This window comes from Mustela erminea, chromosome 5 (assembly GCF_009829155.1).
Source record: "Mustela erminea isolate mMusErm1 chromosome 5, mMusErm1.Pri, whole genome shotgun sequence".
Lineage (NCBI taxonomy): Eukaryota > Metazoa > Chordata > Mammalia > Carnivora > Mustelidae > Mustela > Mustela erminea.
Window position 1 is genome coordinate 30,016,449 of NC_045618.1, and position 6,000 is coordinate 30,022,448.

A 6,000-nucleotide genomic window follows, 5' to 3' on the forward strand; every position below is an offset into this window, starting at 1 on the left:
TCCTAGAACACAGGAATCCAGGGACACCTGGGTGGCTCAGGTGGTTAAGCAACTGCCTTCAGCTCAGGTCATGATCCTGGAGTCCCAGGATCGGCTCCCACATCGGGCTCCCTGCTCGGCAGGGAGTCTGCTTCTCCCTCCCACTTCTCATGCTCTCTCTCTCTCAAATAAATAAACTCTTTAAAAAAAAAAAAAAAAAGGAATCCAGTGTACTGATTAAAAAATAGAGAAAGAGAAAGATTTTTTTGAAAATGGATTACAAATTGGCCTTGAATGCCATACTAAGGGACTTCGTTTTATTTGCCCAGGGCAAGGCATCAAGGCTGTTTTTGCAAGACAGTGATGGGAGAAGAAGGAAAACTCAACCAGAAGTTCTTAACATGTTTTCTGCCATGAACCCATCCTTGCAATCTTATGAAGCCTGTGGATGCTTCTCAGAATAATGTTTTTAGGCACAGAAAATAAAATATGTAGGATTACAAGGAACACCAACTATACTGAAATACAGCTATGAAAATATTAAACATGAGTTACACAGGAATACTTGTGTTTCTTAAAGGATTAAATAACAATGTAGCAGCAGCTCTAATAACCACCATAATTTTAAAGTAGTAATGATCACAAATGGTATTTCAACCTCTGCAACAGCTGTGACATGGTGTAAATATCCATACTCCCGCCGGTGGCCAAGTCACAGGGCCTGCCAGTACTGCTGGGCTCCATTCCCAACATTTCAAATTCCAAAAAGTGCCAAATTTCAGTTAGAGGTTTATGAAAATCAAGAAGCACCTTTTCTCCCCCGTTCGTGTTTGCAGTTCTCAGTCCTTGCCGGACTCCTGAACTCAAAGCTCTGTGGGGAGAGGCCGGTTAGCAGGCTGTTGAATAGGCAGGACAAGAAGCAAAAAGAGCCTGTGATGGGGGGAACCAAGGAACAGGAGGGAGAGACATTTTGGAATTTGACTCGGTTTCTCCCAACCCTCAGTGAGGGACTCCTCAAGGTAGAATCTGGGGGTAACATGCGGTCTTGCCGGACAGGATCAGGAAGGCATAAACCGTTAAAGGAGCATCAATTCTCGCAGCAGCTGATCAGGTTGTGTATAGTTTCATTCGCTGGTTCAACTAGTATTTACTCCCCTCTGTGGCAGGGCAAGGAATGCAGCCAAACAGACCTGGTTCTTGCTTTCACGGAGCTTACTGTCTCTTGGAAGAAAATGATTAAGCAAACCAGAGTTGATAAACTATCACCAATGGGCTCAAAAGGAGGAAGACGGGGGTGGGGGGTGGGACTTCTGCAGAGCCTGCTGGCAGGGAGTAGGGACCTGTCTTAGACCGTGGGGTCAGGGAAGACCTCTCCAAAGAAGTAACTCGTAAGATGAGACCAGAGCAACAGGTAGGACTTAGGTAAGGAATCAGGAAGAGAGCATGAAGGCCAGCCTCTGTTGGTGCTGGAGAGGGGCTAAATGAAACTCAGGGGAGGGGAGTAGAGAGAGCTTGGAGAAGGGGGCAAAAGGCAGAAGGGAGTTGGACCACACGAAGTCTTTCAGCCATCCTAAGGACTTTTGGGGGGACACCACTGAAGATCTCTAAGTGGGGAGTGATAGAATCCAGTTTGTGGTTTTCAGAAATTCTCCCGACTGCTCTCAGAAGAGTGGGTTGTAGGGAGCAAAGCACCAAAACAGGGAGGGGAGGTGTGTCTGTGACTGAACCCCGGGAGAGATGCTGGCGGTGGGAGCTCCCACTGAGGCTGGGACAGAGAAGAATGGAGGGGAGGAGAGGCTGCAGTAAATCTCGGTGGGCGGTAGAATGAGCACAGTGAGTGACAGCTGGCGGTGGGAAGGAGGGAGGACAGAGGGCAGCTGTGCAGGAATCTCCAGCTTCAAACAGATCCAGAGAGGCGCCGTTGGTGGGGATGGACAGTCTGGAGAAGGAGCAGACGGGGCAGGCAGGAATGTCTACAAATCAGAGATCTCCGTGGGCACATTCATCTGAGATGCAGGAGGCTAGGTGTTAAATCAGCATCTAGAGCTACAATTCTGAAGCTTAAAGATAGGTCCGGACTTGGGGTGACTTTTACTGAAGACCCCTAAGGACGCATTCAGTGTCAGCCCCTTCGTCTCAGATCCTGGCACTGAGCTACAGGCAATAAGTCAGACCCTGCCAACCTCTACCATCCTGACTAAAGACTGCACTCTGATTCTCAGCCCCACTATCAACTCTGACTATTTCTTTGTTCTGCCCCTGATACCAGAACAGCAGCGGGACCAGGTGCCACTTTCTAGGCAGCTTAAGTCAGGCAGTTTCTCTAAAGGTGTTCAGAACATTGAACTTGCAGAGGTTTCTCTCGAGGGATTTCTGCAGGGGGAGCTTTGCATCTATAAAGATGCTAAACATCCTCACGCCTTCCAGTGAATTACTGTCTGTTTATCACGGCCAATTTTATAGCAAATATGATTGGGATATCTACTGATGGTTTCTTAGAACCAGAAGAAAATAACAGGACATACCAAGGGAATTGCAACTAAACATGCTAACGACAGAGAAGGGCTGTAAATTTTAGAAAATTGTAAATTGTGGTCATGCAAAGAAGAGGTTTCACTGTACCCTGAAGATGTGACCCACGGCTAAATGGGGCCAAGATTAATCATGTCTTGGTCTTATACATAAGCCAAAGGAGCTTTTCTAAAGATCATGCCTATTAAAGCAGAGAAGACTTTTCTGGAGGTAATACCATAATGAGCTCCAGGCATTTAATGAGAGACAAGTGCTATTGTTAAAGGGGTAACCTTCAGCATCTAATCTGGAAACGAAGCGGGCCTGCTCGCTCTGCAAAATGAGACCCCAATCCAGTCCACGAGATGAAGAGGACACTCACATTTCTAGATGTGACACTGACTATTTCTTTGTTCTGCCCCTGATACCAGAACAGCAGTGGGACCAGGTGCCACTTTCTAGGCAGCTGGATGCAGGCAAAACTGAAATTTTCCAGATGAGGGAGAAAGGCGTTTATTTTTGTTTTTATAATTAGGAAAGGACGTTACCTGTTAGGAGCAAGGCCCTGACTCCAGGCTGCAGACCCAGAGGCTTCTAAAGGCAGTCAAATAAAAACAGCATTCAGGAACGAAACAGCCTAAGGAGCTTGATGGAGTTTCCCAAAAACCTCCGAGGAATAGACAGCATTCTGGAGAGAGGAGACTTGGCTTCCGTCTCTGTCACAGCTGCTGTCTTCAATGAGGGAAACTGCCTGGCCAGAAAAATATCACCAGGGTGACCCCAGAAAAAGAGCCATCTCACCCTGTTCCCTTTTCTCCAGCCCCCAGAAGTCTCTCGTCTAAGCATTTATGTTGTGTCAGCTCTCACTTTGCTATGCACTAGAAAGTTCCAGGATGCAAGCCTGACCCTCCTTCCCCCAAACTGTCATGTGGACAGGATACTGCCTCACGTCCTGGCCTCCGCTGCCACGTCCTGCCCCACTTGCTGCCTCTGGCTTCCTCTCACAATCCCAGGAGACAGAAAGCAGCAGGGGCAGGAAGGGAGCTAGCAGGGTCTCAGGGGCGGAAACCCTCTGGATGCCTGAGCCCCAGCTGGTTTGCCCTGGGCCTGCCTTTCTGGGTAGAAGCAAGGGCAATCTCCAGCTTCCCCCAAATGTCCCTTTCTTATACCTGCAGCAGCACAAAACAAGCCAGTTCATTGTGTTCTTGGATATAAATATTGATTCTAGGAGGTGTTAACATTCTGTTCATAAAAGAATGTAACACATTTCTCCCACACCATATTAGACTGATGTGTTGTTTGGCCAAGAGAAGTACAGATTGCTGGCTTCTGCGGGAAAATGTGGACATTTAAATGCATGCAGCTTGCGGACGTCTAGGGAACATTCTGGGAATAGCAACCAGGTCCCTTCCCAGGCTTCGGCTCTGCCCTCCTCCAGCCAGTCTCTCCTCTCCCTGCTCCATCGTTTGCAAATGTCACCAGCATTTCTAATCGCTTGCCGTATGGGAAGACGCTTTCTTAGAATTAGATCTTCTTTCCCAATGACCTGGAAACGTGGGCAGTTGCTCTCTTCAGGAAGCCCACAGGGGCAAGGCCAAACATCTTTAGCTTTCTTCCCCTGGGGGAAAGATCTGGGAGGTCCTGCTCTTCTGTTTTCTTTTCCCCCCTCCACGTGGGAGGGAAGGGCAAAGGCTTCAGACCAGAGGTGGTCCCTCTAAGCATTCCACCCGGGCTGAACCAAGCCCAAGACTCCAGTGTGCTGGCTGCCTTGGCAAGGCAAATTCCCCACATTCCACCAGGGCTCTTGAGGGGGAAACTGAACTAATGAGAAAGTGGAATTCTTGATGTGTATTCTCGCTCACTCGGTGCCAGCACGTCTCACACGGACAGATCTTCATCCAACATTTCATAAGAGAGTGGTAGAGCCCATTTCCAGATGTGTGGGAGAGCTGCCCGGGACAGGAGGCTGTTGGGAGAGCCAGCGCCCTCTGCTGCCCTGGCCGGGAAACACCACCACGGTGCGGAGAGACGGGGGCTCAAAAAAGCCTGCGGCTCTGTTCAAGCCCACCACAGACCCACGCTGGTCCAAGGAGGGCCTGCAGCTCCTTGCTATTCAAACGCTGAGTCTGCAAGGAGCTGGCTTCCCTCCGTCTAGCTGGCTCTCTTTATGTTTTGTGCTTTTGAACAAGCCAGAAATGGAGAACATTTATAATAAAACCCCAGCCTCCCACAGCATCCTCTGGTCCTGTGCCCGAGAAGGTGCGGATCGCTGGTGCTGCTCCTGCCCGTGAACCTGGCCAGCAGGCCCGGGCAAGGCAAGGTGAGGAGGGCAGCCTGCCCAGGGAGAGACCTCCCGCCCATCAGCAGCCCTCCGGCCACACCCTTGCCTAAGATTGCAGCTTCCAGAAGTCTTGCCGGCTCCAGAGGCTTGCAGCCGAGGGGAAGTTGCAACTGCCTCACTCAGGCACACTGGCATCTCCAAGGGGCCTCCAGAGCTGGCACAGCCAAGAGCCTGGCTCCGTTTGCAAGCTGAGACCGAGCTGCCGCCCCCTCTGCTCACTGCCTGCCAAGACAGCGATGCAGCCGTGGGTCTCGGGCTGGCTCCAGGGTAGGGCTTGCTGCTGCAGGAGAGACAGAAGAGAGAGAACGGGAGACAGGGAGAGAGCAGTCCTGGTGAAAAATGCTGTGGACGTACTCAGGTGGGAGTGTGGGGAGTCTGGTGAACTGAAAGCCTCCTTGGTCAACCTTGCAGTTTTGCAAAATAGCACAGAACAGTCCATTTTGAGTTGGGGGCAGGGAGCAAGGTTTTAAATTAACTTATTTATTTTACTTACTTATTTTGTTTTGTTTTGTTTTGTTTTTGGCAGACCGACCTCCTCCCTGCTGGGAGAAGAAAGACCCAACCCCCTCGAGCCAACCCCTAACAACAACGCCCTTCTCTCTCTCTGGGACCAATTTCCAGACTGCACAGCGGTCCTGACAAGGTCAATGAGCTGGAGTTGTAAGCAGAAGATCTTTATCTATGTGGGAAATAGGAAAATCATTTGCCTGATAAAAGGAAATACGATAAATAGCCTCGAAATTCCTGGCTGCGTTCCCCCCGGGGCCCCTCCTCCGCTGGAGAAATTGCGCGGGGCAGGAGTCCATGTGCTGCTCCAGCAGGTTTAAAAATAGCACACAGCCCTCTCTTACCTTCCAGAAAGACTTCATTACCGGATCCTCAGCCCTGAGCCCGCAGAGCCGCTGCCGGCGCTCTCCTCTCCCCTTGCTGGGTTTTCCTTTGTTGAAAGCGGTCAGGCGGCGCGCACGACGCGTTTTACTCCCTGGCCAGCTCCTGCTCAGCTCGTCTTGCTCGTGACATGTCTGAAGCTCCAAGAAAGTCCATTGTATTTAATGGGGTGTTAACTCTGTTTATGCTCTGGGACTCGTGCGGTAACTCTACACTCCTGCAAGACAAGCAACTTGAACCTGAAGCCGGCCTCTCCCCCCACACCCACCCCTGTGGGCCCC

The 6,000-nt window shown here is 50.4% G+C and overlaps 1 protein-coding gene across 1 annotated transcript in view; it reads left to right on the forward strand.

The window, feature by feature from the left end:
* Window positions 1-5,711, forward strand: part of HMG20A (high mobility group 20A) — a 90,201-nt gene extending 84,490 nt beyond the window's left edge. Inside the window, exon 9 of the mRNA XM_032342365.1 lies at window positions 5,358-5,711. The gene's annotated coding sequence lies outside the window, so the exon portion shown is untranslated. The remainder of the gene's footprint in view (window positions 1-5,357) is intronic.
* The last annotated feature ends 289 nt before the right edge of the window (window positions 5,712-6,000 follow it).